This window comes from Anguilla rostrata, chromosome 19, assembly GCF_018555375.3.
Source record: "Anguilla rostrata isolate EN2019 chromosome 19, ASM1855537v3, whole genome shotgun sequence".
Taxonomy (NCBI): domain Eukaryota; kingdom Metazoa; phylum Chordata; class Actinopteri; order Anguilliformes; family Anguillidae; genus Anguilla; species Anguilla rostrata.
In genome coordinates, this window is record NC_057951.1 from 13,659,555 (window position 1) to 13,680,504 (window position 20,950).

A 20,950-nucleotide genomic window follows, 5' to 3' on the forward strand; every position below is an offset into this window, starting at 1 on the left:
GCCCAGTCAGACTCTCCCATGCGGCCCAGTCAGGCTCTCCCATGCAGCCCAGTCAGGCTCTGCCACGCAGCCCAGTCAGGCTCTCCCATGCAGCCCAGTCAGGCTCTCCCATGCAGCCCAGTCAGGCTCTGCCACGCAGCCCAGTCAGGCTCTCCCATGCAGCCCAGTCAGGCTCTCCCATGCAGCCCAGTCAGGCTCTCCCATGCAGCCCAGTCAGGCTCTGCCACGCAGCCCAGTCAGGCTCTCCCATGCAGCCCAGTCAGACTCTCCCATGCAGCCCAGTCAGACTCTCCCATGCGGCCCAGTCAGGCTCTCCCATGCGCGACACTGTCAGGGGCAGAGAAGGGCGGCGGAGTGCGGGATCGGTTTCCATGGCAACATAGTGCAATATCTGCAAAAAAAAAAAGAATTGTAATAATAATGATAATTGCGACTGAAGGTGGCTTTTATTTTATTTTTAAACCTGCAGTATTGTTTTTTTTATTTTTTTGTGCTTCCTTGGCTCAAGAAAAGAAAAGTGCTTTTAACTACATGACTGTTTCTGTGTCGAGTGGTGGTAACACAGCAGGTGTGTCCAGGTGTTCTGTGTAGAGTCAGCCAGCATAGGGGTGATCGGGGCAGTGTCAAAATGTGAAATAAATTGTTAGAGCTCGCTAAATACTCTGGTTGTGAACGAACACCCTTGTGGTGAGCTTGGCAAACCATTAGTGGCCATTTTTATGATGGCTTTATATTTCATTGTGATGCATTTTAAAATGAAGGGACATGTGTTATTCATATATACCCTAATGGGGGCGAGTTTATAGAGCTCAGTGGCATGGCATGGGGAATCCATTTACTCTCTCTCTCTCTCGCCCTCTCTCTCCCTTCCTCTCCCTCTCTCTCTCATTCCCTCCCTTCCCTCCTCCCCCTCTCTCTCTCCCTCCCTCCTTCCCTCTCCCTCTCTCTCTCCCTTCCTCCCTCCCTCTATCTCTGTCTCTCTCTCCCTCCCTCCCTCTATCTCCCCCCCTCTCCCTCCCTTATAAATGTGAGGGCCGGAGCCAGACTGAACAGGAGGGCTGGCTCTGAACTTGTTTACCTTTCAGCCACTGCTGATGTGAAACTGCTGTTCCCGTTTCAGGTGCTGAATTTAACAAAAGTGCCTTTCTTCTTCTGAGGGGCCAGGGGGGAAAGGAGAGAGAGAGAGAGACAGGAAGAGAAAGACAGAAAGAGAGAGACAGAAAGAGAGACAGGAAGAGAGAAAGACTTGTTCTGTGAGCTTTTTGTTCTGATCTCAGCTCCTGAAATGCTGAAAAGCTCCAAATATGCCAAATAAAAAGTAAAATAATTTTTTTTTATATATATACTGCACGGCAAAAAGGAGTTTGCCACCACTTTAACATCCACACCCAGAACCACAGAAGTGTGCAAACACACAGTCAGCCTTGCAGGGAAGACCCGAAGCACCGCAGCCTTAAGCTCATTTGAGGCTCCGTTGAAGTTCATTTATTTATTTAAGTTTATTTACTTTATGTTCCCAGGAAAGTTTGAGTTAAAAATTCCTTGGAGACCTAGCTACCAGGGATCGCAGTTAAAATGCATGTACATTATGAAGAGAATCCTAAGCACACAAATAAACACCATCAAGTATGTGTTTAGAGGACACACACGCGCACACACACGCACACGCGCACACACACACACACACACACACACACACACACACAGAAATGCCATTCTCTCCTGCATGTAATGGTAATTAGACGCACAAAAAAGGCACGGTGTCCGTTAAGACAAACATGCAGCGATCCTCAAAATGAACTGCCATGTTTTTCATCAAGGTCGTTTTAATAAACGAGCCATCGCATGTAATCTGCCAATGTGCACCCTGTTCCAAAGAAGCCCCAACTCCCACTCACTGCTTTTCTTTGGTTCTGGAACATTCTTCGGATAAAATGGCAGCAATGAGCTGACGGGGGAGAGCTGGCAGTGGGAGGGAAGGTGGAGCCGAGGGTGGTTAATAATTTCATTAAGGAGCCTGTTTGTCTAATCCACTGAGCGCACCTGCCTGCTACCTGCATCCAGAGCCCCCTATTATTATGTACTAAACAGTTTTCTAACAAGGGGCGGCGTGATAACCACGAAAGACCGTCACGAAAGCCCTCCTGGTGGAAGAATGAACAGCGTAATTGATGTGTTGCAAAGCGGATTGCGCTCATTAGCCGCGCGCAGTTTGTTTATGTATTTATTTTGAATATGACAGCTGCAACCGTGACAAACTCCATAATACGCGATAAAAAGGAAGGGGTGTTTGTGAGCGTGGAGGGCAATGAGGCGGAATTTAAATCTGTGCTGTTTTCTAATCCGTAATATCTATCGTGTCTTGTTTGTTGTTGCCCTCCCACTGTTGGGGAGTACCCGGTAAAGTGCACGGGCTTGACACGGGAATCTGCTGCGCAACACGATTACGGCACAAGCGGTTGATCCAAACACGGCATTAGTCACGCAGACGCACTGCAAACCTCGGCGACGACCGAGGCATTATTCACAGATAAGATTGTTTAAATTGCCCGCTTATTTATTTATCCGACTGCTCCTAAAATAACTCTTTGTATTTAATCACTTGTCCTGGTATTCGTACAGTAAAACTGCTCTGGAGCAGAAAGAGCAACATCATCAAAAAAAAAAAAGAAAAAAGAATGTGTTAGAAATGCACAGTATGGTTATAGATCCTCCAATTCGTTTTTGTCTCCTGTAGGGGACATCAGTCTCTGGTCTTAATATCAAGAGCCATATATTCTACCAGGCTGAAACCTACACTTTACATTCAATAAAAATATAAGCAATTATATTTTTGAAAGTATTTTCAGTCCAACGTGTTTTTTGTCATTCAAAACACTTGCATTTTGGGTCTTAGAAGGATACATTACATTTATTTGGCAAACGCTTTTATCAAAGCGACGCTTTTATCAAAACAACTACAAAACACAAGTCAGATAAGGAACAACACTCATAGTAATAATACATAATAATAATGTTATGTAACACTTATCCATAACCATGAACACATTAAACCCAATTACAGTATTGATGTTTTTCCCCCAGTCCAGACTAGGATTGGCAGCTCTGTAGCTTCCTTGGTCTGAAGAGCAGCCGGGCTCCTACTGTTCTGTCTCTTCAGAATACGTATCTGCCTGTTTGTGCGCGACACATTACAGCTTTATTTCCATAATTAATGGTTTTATTCGGCTTCATTAAACATTGTTAATGCTTTGTTTTGCTGGGGTGACAGGAGGAAATGGCCTGCACTGCCATGTTTCCGTTTAGTAACGTTCTTACACAGCGTCGTGTTTTCCCCCCCTGCATTCCAGCTCTTTGTGGCATTGGTAATTAACGCTTTTTATTAATCACTTTCAGCATGACGAGGGTAATTAAATTTCATCACGTTCACCACAGCACCCCATATGATTGTTTTATGCATGTTGTTGTAATTGGAAGTTTATCATAGTAGTTAAATGTGAAACTGTGTAAATATGATACAAATTAACTACTCAGTTTTAATTGAGGTGAGTGTTTATTTTAGCGTATATGAGAGTGGGGTTTTTTTTTATTTTTTTAAACCATGACTAAATTTTCCTTTGATATACTGTATGTGATGGCTCTGTGATTATTTAGAAATTATGATTTGCTACAGGAGCACATTTTAAAAAACATTTTTAGAAATCATCAGTGAAGATGGGGCTGCTAAAAAACCTGGAGATGCTGGTACATTTAGAGGATACGCTTGAGTATAACACACAGAAACATTCATACATGCACACACACACACACACACGCATACACACACACACACACACAAACGCATGCATACACACACACACACGCACGCATACGCGCACACACACACACACACACACCCATCACGCACACACACACACACACACACACACACACACACACACACACACACACACACACACACACATGCATGCATACACACACACACACACAAACACAAACAAACAGCTGTAGCCTGTACAGTATTATCAGAGTAAAATCCTTTGTGTTATTACAGTATGCTGTAAGCCACAGTGCCTGTTCAGACAGTGTTGTACTGTATATGTGGCCTGTTTAAATGCTCAGGGTAACTGTGTTTCACAACTTAAATTATATAACTCTTCTGCTGAAGCACGAGCTTGGAGCTATTTTGAGAAAATAGTGTTTTGATTAATATTAAACTGATTTCGATAAGTTTTCCTGAAATTAACTCTTCTTGGCTGAAAAAATATTCCAGGAATTACATTCGTTCTCTGGCCCCCCTCCCTTCCATATCTGTGCCAATACTGACACCTAGTGGTGTGAATTTGTACGTACTCAAAGTTCTGACGAACAGGAAACAATCCGGTTTGTTTTGGAATTTTATGAATACTTTTGTTTCCTCCAAATGTCCCCATAAATCTTCTTCCCTGCAGTTTCTCTTCGGGCTGAACAGGCCTCATTCTGCCCATCAGACTTCCCTGTCAGTTAGAGGCAGAACTTCAGGGGGGCCCAGAATGAGAGGCTCATAAATATGTATGTTTTTCAGCCCTGATGCTCATTAGACAGACTTCCACATGTACACGCACAGGTTTTTTATTTTTTTATTTGTTTAAATACAGTTAAAAGTGATTTTTTTCCCCCCTTCGCCTATCAATACAAATGATCAGTAAGGTGAGGGATCTGAGAAAAGTTCTCAGCAGCGGGATGGGTGTAATAGGGCCGGCTCTCCACATTTAATCAACAGTTATTGATTAATTATTGATTCATTATGGATGGGTCCGTCTCTAAGGACCGGGGGAGGGGGAATGAATAATGCACACAGCCCGTCTCTGAGAGCGCGGTCTGCAGGCGCTGACAGAGCCGTTATCTCCACGCTCTGCTAGCCGTCCCATAGTGGCCATTTCCTCACACAGGCTGCACACGCAGGGGAAGAACTGCAGCTCCGCTGCTGGAACTCTTTCTCATTTTCCAACGTCTTCAAGTGTTTTAGGGGACTGAGTGTCCGCACCAGCACCCTCCCACTCCTCCTGCATCCACGATCAGACGCAGGTCACACCCTTTGCAAAGGGTTAGAATGAGGAGGAGTCTGGGGTCAGGGAGGGAGATTGATTTAATGGTATCACAGATTTAAATAAGGCATGTAGCTTGTTTTTTGTAAATATTTAATAATTACAGTGATCACAGTTTTATCATTGGTGTGTAAACCGAGACAGTTGGTTTCATGTTAAAGACTAAAATGTGCAAATTTTAGAATTATTGAAAGTAAACAAAATATATTTCAAATGAGATAATATTTGGCCCCATTGGGACTGTTCATAGACTGCAGTCATGGAAGCAGTGATCTGGCGGGTCTGTGCATGGAATTATGGGATAGAGGCCGACACTCGGCTGGCAGGTCAGAGGTCATCCGTGTTATCCGTGCTGAAGCTGCTCCTCCTACTGCTGTCTTTGGAGGCCTCGGAGGAGGTGTGGAGCAGGGTGAGGGGGGAGGCGCGGGGCGGGGCCAGGGGGGACGGGTTGGGCGAGGAGGAGGAGCAGGACAGGAGCAGCGAGCCGGCGCCGAAGGGGGAGAGCGGAGCGTCCATCAGCAGCTGGTCCAGGTCCTGCTCCCTCTTCAGGGGCGCGCCGAACAGGTCTGAGTACTGGGACAGCAGGTCACCGCCCCCCTCCGGCTGGCCGAACTCCGCCCCCACCCCCTCCTGGTACAGCGTCTGGGCCGGGGCCTGGGGGACTTTGAGCAGCTGGGGGGGGCCTGGCTCGGGTCCCCCCAGAGCGGACCCCACACTGGGGAGGCAATGCAGCCCGGCCTGCAGCTCCAGCTCCTGAAGAAGACACGTACAGGCTTAGGGTCACCCACCAGGCCCACTTTAACCACATCTCAAACTTTATCTCCATTTATTACACCTTTGTGTGGTCTAAGATGGCGGTACAGTCTGACACTGAGCTCATGCTATTTACATGGTAAAGAAATAACGGGCAAAGAGGTGTCCACCAAAGAGCCCTGTCTTTATAGCCTGTTAGCATTGAGGGTAAAAATAGCTGTGCCTATAGCTGCACACACAATGACCTTCTTCATATAAATGTATATTTGTTTGCATACAGCCTCATATCTTCCCACTGAGTGGCCAATATATCACTCTGCTCAAAATAGCAGGAGGAGCCGGGGCATAGACACAAGTAGGAGAGGGGTAGGTGCAGTGAGGGGCAGTACGAGGGGCAGTAGAGGGGCAGTAGGGGGCAGTAGAGGGGCAGTAGGGGCAGTAAGGCAGAGGGCAGTAGGGGCAGTAGAGGGCAGTAGGGGGCAGTACGGGGGCAGTAGAGGGGCAGTACGGTAGGGGCAGTAGAGGGCAGTACGGGGCAGTAGAGGGGCAGTAGGGGGCAGTAGGGCAGTAGGGGCAGTAGGGCAGTAAGGGGCAGTAGAGGGGCAGTACAGGGGCAGTACGGGGGCAGTAGAGGGGCAGTAGAGGGGCAGTACAGGGGCAGTAGGGCAGTAGGGGCAGTACAGGGGCAGTACAGGGGCAGTACAGGGGCAGTAGAGGGGCAGTAGGGGCAGTACAGGGGCAGTACAGGGGCAGTAGAGGGGCAGTAAGGGCAGTAGGGGCAGTAAGAGGGCAGTAAGGGGCATAGAGGGCAGTACAGGGGCAGTAGAGGCCAACCACTGTATACGCAGGCAGTCGACGGTGCCTGCCCAGCCACCTGTATACGCAGCAGCAGTCGACGGTTAGCCTGCTCCAGCCTCCTCTGCCGTTCTCACTCAATTGTAGCCACTAGGCACGAGGCCTTGAGGATGCTGCCTTTGTTCCAGCGCATGTCTCTGCGGGGGGGCGGGGGGGGGGGGCAGGGGGGTCAGCACAGCTGTCTCACAGGCGCGCACAGAGGAAAAGCTTCCTACGGTCTCAACAGAGCAGTCGAGTATATCAGTGGGAAGAAAGGTTCTCAGGCCCCTGTGCGGCAAAATGGCTGCCAGAGCTGAGTGTTTATGTCAGAAGAGGGTAGAAAGTGGCTTTGTGAAATGTAAAATATAGAGGAGTGGGTGTCCAGTTCAAAGGCTGGTGGACCGTGTGTGTGTGTGTGTGTGTGCGTGCGCATGCATGCATGAATGTGTGTGTGTGTGTATGCGTGCATGTATGTGTGTGGGTGTGTGTGTGCATGTGTGTGTGTATTTTATCTTGATGAAATCATCTTGACTGTACTGTATCTGACAGATGAAATTCCTGTAATGAGTAGCTTAGTCCACAGTACTTACGGGTCGTTGGATTTTGGTATCATGGTTCCCAGCTCTTTTATTCTGTAATTAATGTTGTATCTTCGTCTTCTTTCAACTGTTGAGAGAGCAGAGTGGCAGAGTGAATAATAATTAGTGATGCACTTGTCTGCAGGGCACTTGTGGGATGGAAAAAAATGTGAATTACTGCCCTTGGCAAAGAAATCATTGTTATGCAATGTTTATTACACCAGGGCAAGTAACCAATAGGGGGCAGCAGTGTGTCATTCTTTTTTCCTTCATTTTCATTCAAGTTCATGTAAACTTGCAGATAATGAAACTCAGATTGCAGTTTGGGTTCCATGGAAAGGGCTCTCACTTATGTTGTGATTGTCTTTCTTCTGTCGCTCTTTGGACTGGACTCTCGTGTCGTGTTCTGAAAGGCAAGAAAGAGCGGAAATTAGCCTGGAGCAGGCTGCTTTAGGACAACTAGCAATTCACTTGCACACAATGACTCTTCTTGAGTCTACTAAGGGTGCTCCCTAAACTGGGTGATGTCATACCCCATTCTGTACCACCCATGGGGCACATGACAACATTTGGCAGAGTCAGGATTGCGCGCTAGGCCGTGGAGCCCATCCACACTCCGGAACAGCGCTGTGCAGATCCAGCACCTCCATGCCACAATACACTGAGCATGTAATGTGTGCATTAACAGCAGGCAGGCAGCCGGTTGCTGTTTTTGTTCTGTGGTTTCACTCTTTGAAGATTTTCCAGGATTCTAAGTCCGTGTTCTAGAGCTCCACTGCTTTCAGGTACCAGCAGTGACTGTGACATCAGCGTTAGAATGTTCAGAACATTCTGATTGCATATCTGTGACATCTCAGAGGGTTAAGCCCGTCGAGGACAGAGGCACGGGCTCCTGGTTCGTGTCATACTGCAGGCGTAAGCAGACGGCCTCTGTGGCTCTGGGACTCAGGCAGAGCACCTGGAGCCCTGCCGCTGCGGCTAATGGGCTGTGCACTCCCCTGTCTGTCATCAGTCAAGCTTCAGGGGCTGCAGACTGAAATCAGCCGCTCGGATAAATCTGCTGCCTTTGCACCGCTGCTATGGCGGATGTGTTGATTACTGTGCGTTGCCCCCGTCAGCTAAACGCGTAGCATAATAAACATGTGTTTGTGTAGTTAGGAAATTAGCCTCCCTGGCTAACCCAGGCACATTTACTGAAGTGTTATTAACGTGCACTGTCCCTGCAAAATAAGCTGATTAATTAAATTAAATCTATCTGACCCTCATCTCATCACTACGGCAGCGTTCGAGCGGAGGGTTACTCCACACCACACGCCATCGTACCTGCGACCTCCCCCTTCACACACAGGTGTGTGGGGCTTAGGCCAGGTGTCATCCTGCAGTGCGTGGGGCTCGTACCTGAGTCACCACCGTACAGGTCCAGCAGGCTGCTGCTCAGGTGACCCTTAGGTAGAGAGAGAGGAAGTAAAGAAGGAAATGAGTCATTCTGATTGGACAAATACACAATTAATAATGAATGGAAATGAGTCATTCTGATTGGACAAATACACAATTAATAATGAATGGAAATGAGTCATTCTGATTGGACAAATACACAATTAATAATGGAAATGAGTCATTCTGATTGAACAAATACACAATTAATAATGGAAATGAGTCATTCTGATTGAACAAATACACAATTAATAATGGAAATTAGTCATTCTGATTGGACAAATACATGAGTAACAATGATTAATCATTACAGTAGTAAGTTTTTGTATAACATGGTGGGGCGATGGCTGGTAATTCAGTGATGAGGTTTTCGGTGCTTACGTTGGTTTGCCGTAGGATGTTTGACTCCATGCATCCCAGGTCCTCGTCTTTGAAGTCAGTTTCAAGGTTGATGAAGTCTTCAATAACGTGCTCCATTGGGAACTAAAGAGAGAAACAGAGTGCAGAGTGCACTTTTAAATTTGACCTGTGCATCATTTTGAAAACAGTCCTTCAGTTGTAAATTACGATTGATGTGGCAGTGAGTGAAGGTTACTGGAGATGGCAAGCACAAAGCTAACACGACGTCAGACTGGTACTCCCTTACAGCCTGTCTGAGTGTGATTGAGGTTACTGTGCTGTTATGGGTGAGCAGTGAGGCAGTGTGGCCCACAGGGGGCGCCAGAGTTAGAGAGCACAGCCTCACCTCGCTGTCGTGTGCAGTGAGGCTCAGCAGGGGGATGTGGTTGCCCAGGGCGCCACCGTCCCCGCCGGGGGGCAGATGCCCGTTCCTCACAGGTGGCATGGGTTCCAGGGGCTGCCCCGCGTGGGACAGGGCGAGGAGGCCCGGTCCGGTTTGTCTGGAGCCCAGGGACAGGTACTGCTGCGCCCGGTGGAGGTGAGCCGTGGAGCTCTCCAGATCCTTCTGGACCTGTTCGGATCACAGAAAGCGCGACGGCATCTCAGACTGGTTCTAAAGGCTGCCACTGACAGCAGGCTGCTTTCTGCGACCTGTGCCTGTGCAGCCCCTCGAACTGCCGCGTGTCACGTTGAATTCGCTCCCTCGGCAAATTAGTCTGTGCTGATTGTGTTCCGGGGTCCAACAAGAGCAGGACCAGCGCAATAACAGCGGTCAACTCGTGTACAGCGAATGAAACCTCAGGCCTCTCTGGCTATACTGGCAGAGCTGAAAGCCTTGGACATGCCTGTACATACGGTGGACGAATCGACGGCTCTGCTCCCTATGGTTGGTTTTATTGTTCTAGGAAAAAACGCTGGAGTATTACCTGCCTACCTGTTCACAATTATTTGGCCAAATCTGCCCCAAATCAGCAAATCAGACTCAATCTGCAAATCACCTTAATTTTGACACCAACGTTACAGAAATGTCCGTAAGGATTAATGAGAGTATTTCATTTCATTTCCTGAACTTACTTAATGGAAGGCAAACCCCAATGCTGCTCTTTTACGCCTCATCATTGCAAGTTACTTTTGGTTTTGCAAGTTTTAGCTACTTCAGACATCACAAAAAGAGCAAAAACTTTTGACATTTAACAATGTAGAAAAATTTTCATGAATGCTTTTTAAAAGTCCTTACATTAGAAACTCCGGTTTCTTCTCTCATCTTGTAGTAACTGCAGTCGGATAAATGCGGCATTCTCTCCCGGCCTGTGTCTTCAGTTTCTCTTTGAATCCGAGCTTTTGTAAGATCCGATGCGGTGGCTATCTCATGGAGAGCCAGTATTCCACTGCTGCTTGTTCTGTTTCCTGGAAGGCACCAGCTACTGCAGAGACAAAGTCGAAGCGCGTCTTTACTTTCAGACGTAGGAAATCAGGAACCAACACAGACCGAATCTCAGCTGATCGCCCTGGTTTGGACATACCTCTCTGTCTATATCACTTTGTTCCTGGGACCACCCATTTCTATTGGCTAGGAACAGCCAATCAAAAACTTGCTTGTCATGTTTCCTAGAAAGGGTCAAACACAGACAGTGTTTGTTCTAAATAGAGGTGGTTTAAATTACCCTCAATAGCCTTTTTTAAAACCAAGCCCTCTGACAATTGTCTCACATACCCTTTGCCAAAAAAAAAACCTATTTTTAGGCAGTTGTACGTCTGTAACCTATACATTTAAAGAGCAGGAGAGAAGGACATCTTTATGTGTAAGCATCTTTATGTTTCCCTTCTCATTAGTGTGACATCGTCCCGCTATAAAATCAGTCCGAAACTGAGAGCTTATTGTTGATTTTTGTTTATTTTTAGAAACTTTAGAAAAAGAACTGGCATAATCCTATGCAGACATAAACTGTTGAGTTTTCACAATATCGGTTAAGTTCAGGAAGTACCAACATATGCACTTGTGGTGTACTGAATAAGCTGACGTTTCCTTGAGTGGTTCTTTAAGATTCATTTTTTTTATCACCTCAGTGCATTTTATTTATTTAAGTTTTATTTAATTGCTCTTTTTTTTAAATTTAAATATTGACAGGAATACAATTATAATTGTTCAAAAGAAGTGGAAAGGGAAGCTACGTTGGTTTCAGGTGCTGGTTGCAAGGTGAAGTTTGTATCCATAGAGAGGAAAATTAGCAGGCCAACAGCACTATATTACAGGCATTCCATCTTCAGTGAAAGAAAGTTTAAAAGCCTTTATTATTTTTAATTATCAATATGTGTAGAAGTAACTGTCATCAATGGCTTTAGGACTTTATGGTCACTTCCTGATGCAAATGCTCTTATACAGGTACTACAGGGCTCGATGGAACAGCCCAAAGGATATCCAGAATATTCTTTCATATTCAGCTCAATATAAGCTTAGGCAAATATGTTAGGATTCTTTTTTTTTAGAATTGGAATAACTAAACTGAATAACAATGTTGTGACCATTCCTGTGAAGTTACTTGTGACTCCTGAATAATGTTCACTGGAACATTGACTTTCCGGGATTGTTCTGAACCGTGTGTACCAGGATCGTGCCACAAACAGAGACTCTATTATGCTTTCATTTCTTGTCTAATGCAATCTGTATTAAACAGAATGCACATGATTATGAAATGATTGATCTCATTTCCGAAGGGGAAAATATAGACAAATTTTTCTAACAAAATTACATTTGTAACCAATAAGAAAATAACCATGGCAACTGCGTACAGGAGAGCTATGGGAGGGCCTTATGGAGACTGTCAGGACATCAGGTGCCAGTGGTAATGCCTACCTGGCACTTTTGACTCGGATGACAAAGTTCATAGTTCATGCTGTTTTCCCCTGTGTTTCCGGAACGTCAGTTTTCTTTTGTTCAGAAAGTTTCCATGACAACAGCTCAGTCACCTCATCTCCCCTTCCTGTGTACAGTGCTCAGTAAATAAGGCTGTAGCAGCTTCACTGTGCATCCCGTCAGGGGCCTGAATGCCACCAGGCGTCATTGTAATGAACACAGTGCTCCTTATTGAACTTAGGTTCATTTATGAGAAAATGATGCTCACTGGGAATTGCCCCACCAGCTGCTTGGATGAACCATTTTGTTAAATGATTGGGGGGGCTCATTAATTTGAATAATTTGGTTATTGCAAAAGTAGCAAAAGACCCCTAATTTACACCATTATTAAATGAAACACACACAGTACAGAATATATTTATCATCTTGAATAAATGGCAAAAATGGCAGAATGTTTTATGCAAACAGGCTCCTGTCTGTTTCTGAATGAAGGGTCTGCCCGCTGGAGCAGAGCTCGGGCCAGGCTATTGCCCACAGCGTGATATCTGTCCGTGTCCTAACATTGCCTTTCTCTCCACTGTAAGTGGCGGAGACATGCTCATTAAGCAGTTAAGCTTCTGTAATTGAATTAACAAATTCTCCTGCAGTGGGTGAAACGGCCAGGGCAGAGGCTGGGCTATGAATGGGGGCCCAGAGATTAAAACAACAACTGCCCAGAGAATATCTCCCAATGATGACTTTTATTGCTGCTTTATACATTTTTGGAAATTATGCCATTTGGAAGTTATTTTTGTTAAATACTTTTTTGTACATTTTTAATGCTTTTTCCCCTCACTTCTCTCCCTAATCTGGAATTACCAGTCGTATATATTTATCAGTGATCATGGCATGAGCCTTCACTACCAATTAAGCAGTGCTGCAGACAGGCACGTTCTGTTCCCTAAAGCAAGCAGTGTGGCTTTGTGGCTTCCCTGGCACAATAAGCAATTTCTACACAGACATTGATGAACTCAGAGTTTCACTGTAACCTCAGTTCTTCTTTCACTTCACAAATGTCTTGGTTGTGAAAGACTGGAGTTTGATGATGTTGTAATATCGAAGGAACAGTGTGTCATCGGCACAGCTGATTTATTATTACATGGTTTTCTCGACCATTGAAGTTTGCAGATCAAATGTGAGAAAAATTCACAGGTCACCAGTGGGATGGACGCTGAAATATCACTTCCCAAATTCCCAACAATCAACCGCTATCTCACTAAAACACCGCACACTAGTGGCATATACCATACAACAATCAAGCAGTACCTCATTAAAACACCATGCACCAATATCATATCATATACACCATATATAAATCAAGCACCAACGCAATACACTGTACACCAATGCCCTACATCATCCCAGAATAAACACTGAACTCAGTGAAACACCGTGCACCCAATGCCCCTGTTCGCATGTCCACAATTTATCTGTACCCCTACAAAAGGGCAGCACTAAAAACCTCTTTCCTGTGCATTTGCTGACAGCTGACTATTCACGTTTTACATGTCGTCAAAGCAGATCATTTTTGCCGAAAATATCATCGCTGTACGCACCTTACAGCCGACTGAAGGTGAATTTGTGGACTGGCTGCACCGCAGATGCCCTTCGGACACAGCCAGCCAAACTACTGCTCAAACGGTGGTGTCCAATCACAAGCGAGGATGGGTCTCCAAATGAAGCTGCCAGTCACGTCCTGGCAGCAAGTTCTCTGGTGGAGATTCCAGCTGGAATTTGATGATGGACTCTAGCTGGAGCCAGCTTCTGCTCCAGCTGGATACCATCGGGAATTTGGTGATGGCCTAATTGTCTGTACCAAGCAGACCCACCATAGTTGCTATCTTGACCATCTTGTTGCCAGCCTGAGCATCTCCAAACCAGCTTTAAACCAGCTGGAGCAGCTTAAAGCCAGGCAGGAACCACGCTGGAATTTACACCAGGGCTGTGACTCTCAGTGGTCAGATCTATAAGGCAGCACACGAGTGTATTGTGCTGGACAGTGTTCCCCATCACATGGTGTACATGAGCTGGTGGCACTAGTTCCCTTGAAACAAAGTTGTCTGTTGCTGAAGGTTTACATGCAGACACATCATTACCACTCTGTTAATCTGCCATTAAAGCTGAACTGTCCCAGCAGTGCATTGCCTGTGGGGTTACCTCTCAGATCAGGTATATTCTGAAGAACAGTTTACGGAATCTAACCTGGATTTCCGTCAGGGAGATCACCTTGACGACGCAGCAGCCGCTCATGCCTCCCTCCTCCCGAATCGGCAGCGTTGGCAGCAGAGACCCTGGGCCGGTCAGTCGTGGCCGAACCGTCGCCACGGCGACTCTAACCACGGCGACCCAGAGATGGAGAAAGGAGAAGAGGAAGGGAGAAAAAAGGGGAACCGTAGGGAGGGGGCGTTTCCTGAATGCTGTCTCCGTCAGATGGAGAACGAGTGAAAATGAAAGAGAGAAATGACACAGCAGCTTTCAGAGCTGCGCTGAGGCAGAAGTGAGAATGGGGGGGTGGGGGCATTTCTGACCTCCCCCCCCCCCCCGTTACGTACTGCCAAACTCAGCACATTCCCCGTCCCAAGAGGAACCCTCACCTCTCTGACCCTCACACTGAAAACTGCGTAAAATACACTCAGCTGTGGGGTACACGGGTACACTGAGGACACACTGGAACACACTGTCAGCACGCTGTACGCACACTGAGGACACACTGTCAGCATGCTGTACACACACTGAGGACACTGTCAGCATGCTGTACACACACTGAGGACACTGTCAGCATGCTGTACACACTGAGGACACAGTCAGCATGCTGTACACACCTGACACAGTCACATGCTGTACACCATGAGGACACAGTCAGCATGCTGTACACACACTGAGGACACAGTCAGCATGCTGTACACACACTGGAGGACAGTCACATGCTGAACACGAGGACCGTCAGCATGCTGTACACACACTGAGGACACTGTCAGCATGCTGTACACACACTGAGGACACACTGTCAGCATGCTGTACACACACTGGAACACACAGTCAGCATGCTGTACACACACTGAGGACACAGTCAGCATGCTGTACACACACTGAGGACACACTGTCAGCATGCTGTACACACACTGGAACACACTGGCAGCATGCTGTACACACACTGGAACACACTGTCAGCATGCTGTACACACACTGGAACACACTGGCAGCATGCTGTACACACACTGGAACACACTGTCAGCATGCTGTACACACACTGAGGACACAGTCAGCATGCTGTACACACACTGAGGACACAGTCAGCATGCTGTACACACACTGAGGACACAGTCAGCATGCTGTACACACACTGAGGACACAGTCAGCATGCTGTACACACACTGGAACACACAGTCAGCATGCTGTACACACTGGAACATCACATGTGTCAGGACAGTGCTGCTGTACACACACTGGAACACACTGTCAGCATGCTGTACACACACCGAGGACACACTGTGTGTGGGACATGTGTGTGGACATGATGTGGACACACTAGAGACATATAGGGCACACAGACTCTGCAGAAGGACTCTTTTCTGAAAGCGTGTCTCAGCATTTATTTTGGATGACTGTTGAGCTGCTTCTGCTTTTCTTCAGAAGAAAAACAGATGCCTGTCCCAGCGTTCAGTCCCTCAGGCCTATGCTGCTGGGTATCAGTCTTAAGCAGATGCTGCTCACTCAGTTCTGGCTGTCTGTTGCTACTCATGTTTATTGTGGTAATAATCTAACCAGATACAGCCAGATTTGTTTTCAAGTTATAAAATGTACCATTTTTTAATTCTGTGGTGCTTGGCAAATTTTCAAATTAGGTATTGTAATATAATTCCCAGCAACCATGTCGTTTTAGATTGACAATGTTATTAGTATTAGATCACAGTTTTTTTATATAAATGTATTTAAGCATACCTCTTACCTGTTAACTTGGAGCATGTGTGCATGGTTATGTCTGCGTATGCTATGTGCATGTGTTATGTTTGGCTCAGAACAACAGAGAGCTGAGAGGATGTGAAATTAGGGGAAGAGACAGGGAGGCAAAAGCAGAAAAAGAGAACACATGAGTTTGTTTGAAGCTTATTGTGAAGAAGTAATTTTGTTTCTGTTCTTTTTTTCCCAGTGAGAACAAAACTGAACGTTAACATGGTAGTCAAAGAATGCACATTTTTTCTCAGCACAATGAAGGTGTTCTCTCCTTTTTGCAAATCAGCACATTTCTAGAATCCACCTCCAATTCACTGACAATAGCATTATTAATCAGTCTTAATTGATATAACGATTCAATTTCAGTTCTGAATCCGAAACACAGCCATATTTGGAACAATATGGTGTGTTATTCATACTAATCTGCGACTATATACTCTTTACATATATTCTCTTGTGTATGGCTTAAAATTTGACATTTGATTAAGGTCAATATGCAACCCAAAATCACAGCACTCCACAACTTTTTGGTTTTCAGTGGACAAGAAAATCTAACTTTCTTTTTTGCTCCGCATAAGTACATCTGTGGGCTAACATTTTCCAACCTCTGTTCAAAAGCTTTTTCAGAAGATATGTTTGTTACATCACTAATTCGTTTAGAGAAAATTAAATAATGCAATCGCCGTTTAATGAGAGCTAAGCAGAAAATTAGATCAACTTTGACCTTTGACCCTGATGGGAGGGAAAGTGCTTCGGAGCGCCCACAAAGAGGGGCCTGTGCTGCTTGGCTCGTTTCCTCGACATGCCGCTCGAGTTTGGGTGCTGTGGATGATCATGAGCTTGTGCAGGAGGCCTGTGTCTCTCCACTGCAGGGGAGGCGAGAGTGGTGTGAAAATGCTAATAACTCAATAACGGCCATTTTAAAGTTGACAAATGTCTTATAATTGTAAGGTTATCGCTGGCATCGATCACTTTATTGAAAATGTTAGGTGCTGTAGGGGCGAAGTCAGGCTCTGCGTGTGATGTTGGGGATAGAGTCAGGCTCTGTGTGTGATGTTGGGGATGGAGTCAGGCTCTGTGTGTGATGTTGGGGATAGAGTCAGGCTCTGTGTGTGATGTTGGGGATGGAGTCAGGCTCTGTGTGTGATGTTGGGGATGGAGTCAGGCTCTGTGTGTGATGTTGGGGATGGAGTCAGGCTCTGTGTGTGATGTTGGGGATGGAGTCAGGCTCTGTGTGTGATGTTGGGGATGGAGTCAGGCTCTGTGTGTGATGTTGGGGATAGAGTCAGGCTCTGTGTGTGATGTTGGGGATGGAGTCAGGCTCTGTGTGTGATGTTGGGGGTGGTAGGAAAGAGCACTGATGCTCACTTTCGTCAGTTTCACAGACATTTGAACACACTCATTCTGAGAGTGTTATCATAAAGACAGCCAGCCTGGTTGTTTTTTTTAATGAATAGTCTTGCTCTTGCTCAAAAGCGATTTGACAGTTGATGAAGTTCTGCTGACTCTGCTGCATGGCCAAGTGATTTCTTTCTGTCTAATTTCTCACAGCGACTCCAGGGGTTACCTTGTGTTTTTTGGACCAAAAAGATAGTGTTCATTACCAGCTAGAGATTTTACATGGAAGCTCAACTGTACTGACCAGCTAATGAGATTATAATGATGCCTTACCTGTCATCCTGTCAACAAGCAGTACAGCTGCAATTTAGGTACAAATTGCAATTGCAAATAGCAATTTCCCTATACGTTGTGATATAATAATAATAATAATTATTATTATTATTATTATTATTATTATTATTATTATAGAGAGGGGGGGTCTTGATGCATTACCACACACTCCATTTTAATATGGTGATGCACATCTTCTGTCAAAATATTCTGTCAAATGACTGTACAGCCCTATAAGCCGAGTGGATGACTTTTCTACCCATACATTCCTAATACACTGAAACATGTCAGAGTTCAGATGTGAGCTGGTAAGGCCTACACTTCTAGCAGCAGTGTCCAAAGCCAGGATCAGAGGGACTGATACCATTTTAAATACCGAATGACACACGTTATAGGTCCGCGTTATTTCATATCACTTTCGTTTTTGAATAAATGCAAACTTTGAGTCTTTAGGTTATACACTGGCGTGCTCCAGTCTGACTCATTTCCTCCCGGTCTGTGGAGGCCCGTGGGAAAGCCAATCAGAGACAGAAATGCAGCGCTGTAGTCAACAGCTCCTCTGTGCACTGAAGGGGGCATTGTGACGTGCCTGGGGTCAGTGCCGGTGGGTAATAGGTGCAGACTGTAAATGATTTGTGAACGTGGCTCTGGGCTGAGGGTTTATTGCGTTACACTCTTAAAGAGCACACTGGCACTGTGTAGGAGGCCGTGGTCGCTGGGGACAGCCTGGTGTCGTCTTAAAGAGGGCTCAGAATGGGACTCACCATGCTGTCAATGCCAGAGGAAGCTGGAGTGGTGTAGTGCTGGTGAGCCCTGTAAATGAGTTCCTGTTGAACCTGTGTAGTGATTTGTTTAAGCGTGGCGAAATAGAGTGCACACTGTGTGACGGCAAGCTTGGTCAGCGATTGGGTCCTAACCTCTCAGTCACAGAATTCTGCCCCCTCATCGACTGGAGACTCTCATGCTGCCATTTTGTTCTCACGTCATCATCACGGTCTTTCTTTCAATAATGGTATCTAACCCTTGAATGTATGAGGTCACAAACCTGTGATTGGCGTGCTCAGAACCAAACATTCTAATGCTGATGTAACAATCATTAATGGTGTTTGAAAGCAGTGGAGTTCTAGAGCACTGATTTAGAATTTTGAATTTTAAGATTATTATTATCAGTTATTCACAATAGTATTTTTTGCCATTTTCTAGGAATTCAATTTCAAACAACCCTGTATACAAACAGGAACTGTGGAGCAAGGATTCATTTCAGCTGGAAAAAAAGCATGCTGGTGGTGCCTGTGCTGCTCTTTGGGAATGTTTTGTCTAATTGAAATCAGTATTCAGGCAGTGTATTTTCAGTTATTTTCTGTGAATTTTTCTCCTCTATGAAAACTACAGTAGCTATCCCTGGGATAAGGTGAGTAGAGAACATTAGAAACTCCAAAGAATCTCAGAAAACCTAGTTGTGGTTCTACTATTTCTTTGATTGTTGCCATTGATGTGGTGCAACTTGTGAGAATGCATACTGAAGAAATTTGAGTGGAGAAATGAAGCTGTGATGTCACAATGAAACTGTGATGTCATGCAGCAGTGGGTTAGCAGGACATCCTTTTACGCCGGGGGGATTTACGACCCGCGGCCACATTCAAACAGCAGCTAAATTCCACGCCCATGCCGTGAAATTGCCACTTACGATGCCTTTGATTGATATGCGCGAGTCTTTACGGGTTGGGTGCGAGAGCGTAGGATTGGTGCTGCAATGTGCAAGTCTCCCACGCAATGCTTGAGTGAGTTTGTCTCTGCAATCGCCCAAAAAAACAAGAAACAAAACAGAAACCAGATGTGATACATTCTGTGGCAGATTTGGAGGGGAATTTCTGAAAGTCATCTTACTTCCAGTAGAGGTACACTCAGGGCCTAGTGGGGGCAAGATTAAGATGGAATGCAGGTGGCATGTGTCCTTGTCACTGTAGGTGGCAGTAGCACCACACTGCAAGCTACAGTGTGGGTCACAGTGCGAGAGACACACATGTCTCTGGACATAGTTTGTGCTCAAGTGTGACCTAAGGGCTTTCCACGGACTCTTCCCCGATACAGAGAAAACAATAGTTTAATAACTCACTTGGGCCAACCGGAAAATTCTGCATCCTTAACCTGGAGCTCAAATGGCGGGGGCACGTCTATGACTTCTGTGTGCTCTTGAGACTCTGTGACTTCCTTCCCAGTGGAATGAAATGGGGTCCTGGTGACAAAGTGGAACCCTGAGGTCAATTAGAAACTGTCAAGGTATTTATATCTCAGGGGCTGTTATTGCTCTGGAGAGACAACTACCATCACTGCCTCACTGCGAGCAGTAAAACACTAAACGATTCAGAGAAGTCATTACACAAGGTCCTCGGTTTTTTGGATGGGAATAAAACAAGAGCTTTCTTTCTCAGGCAGTTTTGTCACTGTAAGGTTTTTTTTTTTTTTTGGGGGGGGGGGGTTAGGACAGACTGCAAGCACCCTGCTTCAGCTCAGACACAGGAAGCGTGGGGAGATTTAGAGCTTGTGTGACAGCTTGTGACACGGTGTAATAACCTCCTGTAACCTCTCCACCAACTCTTCTTTCTGCACTGAAACCCAGGACCATCTTTCGTCCCCAACCGTGGGGTCCATCTATACACTAGAACAGTGCCCAAAAGGATGAGCTCCCTCTAGGTTTCGGGGTTATCGATGAATACTTGGGACAGGAAAGAAACCTGAAAATACCAGCCAAAAGGCAGGAAAATGTACTTCACACAGGTGCAGTAGCTTGCGTAACCGTTCACTTTCAGAATTCAGAGCAGAGCAATGGCCACGTGTGTGAGCTTTCCTCACAAGTTTACCTCTGACTGAAGGGATGCCTCTTTCCTTCACTCTCAGTTCAGAGTTTCCGCTCTCTTACACTCGAAGGACTGCCGTGGTCTCACGTGTGCAGCACGGTGATGACATTTTGACTCGTTCTGGACTCCTTTTGTTCGTGTCCCATGTGTAATTGAGTTAGACGTGTCCACGTGAACTTTAAGCATTCCCGTAAATAACTGTGAATGAACAAACAGTGGGGGGGGGGGACATGATTCTCAGAAACATGCCCAGTTTACCCGAAGTACATCAGCTGTTAGAAGTTCTGTTTGAAATGTACCGTGTACTGACATGACTCCCGCTCTTTTCCCATCATAGCTTCACTTGTTGTGTGACATTAAAAACAAATGGTTGTAGACGTAAAGTACCTTTGAAGTCATGAATGGACACATTACATTTCGTTAACCTTTGAATTTTGCAAAGAATTTAAAACATAACTTTCAACTTTCTTAATGCAATGCTTTCAGTAA

The 20,950-nt window shown here is 45.8% G+C and overlaps 1 pseudogene; it reads right to left on the minus strand.

Moving 5' to 3' along the window:
• Positions 1 to 4,605: 4,605 nt before the first annotated feature.
• Positions 4,606 to 14,359, minus strand: LOC135245809 (transcription factor EC-like; annotated as a pseudogene).
• Between the last annotated feature and the right edge of the window lie 6,591 nt (positions 14,360 to 20,950).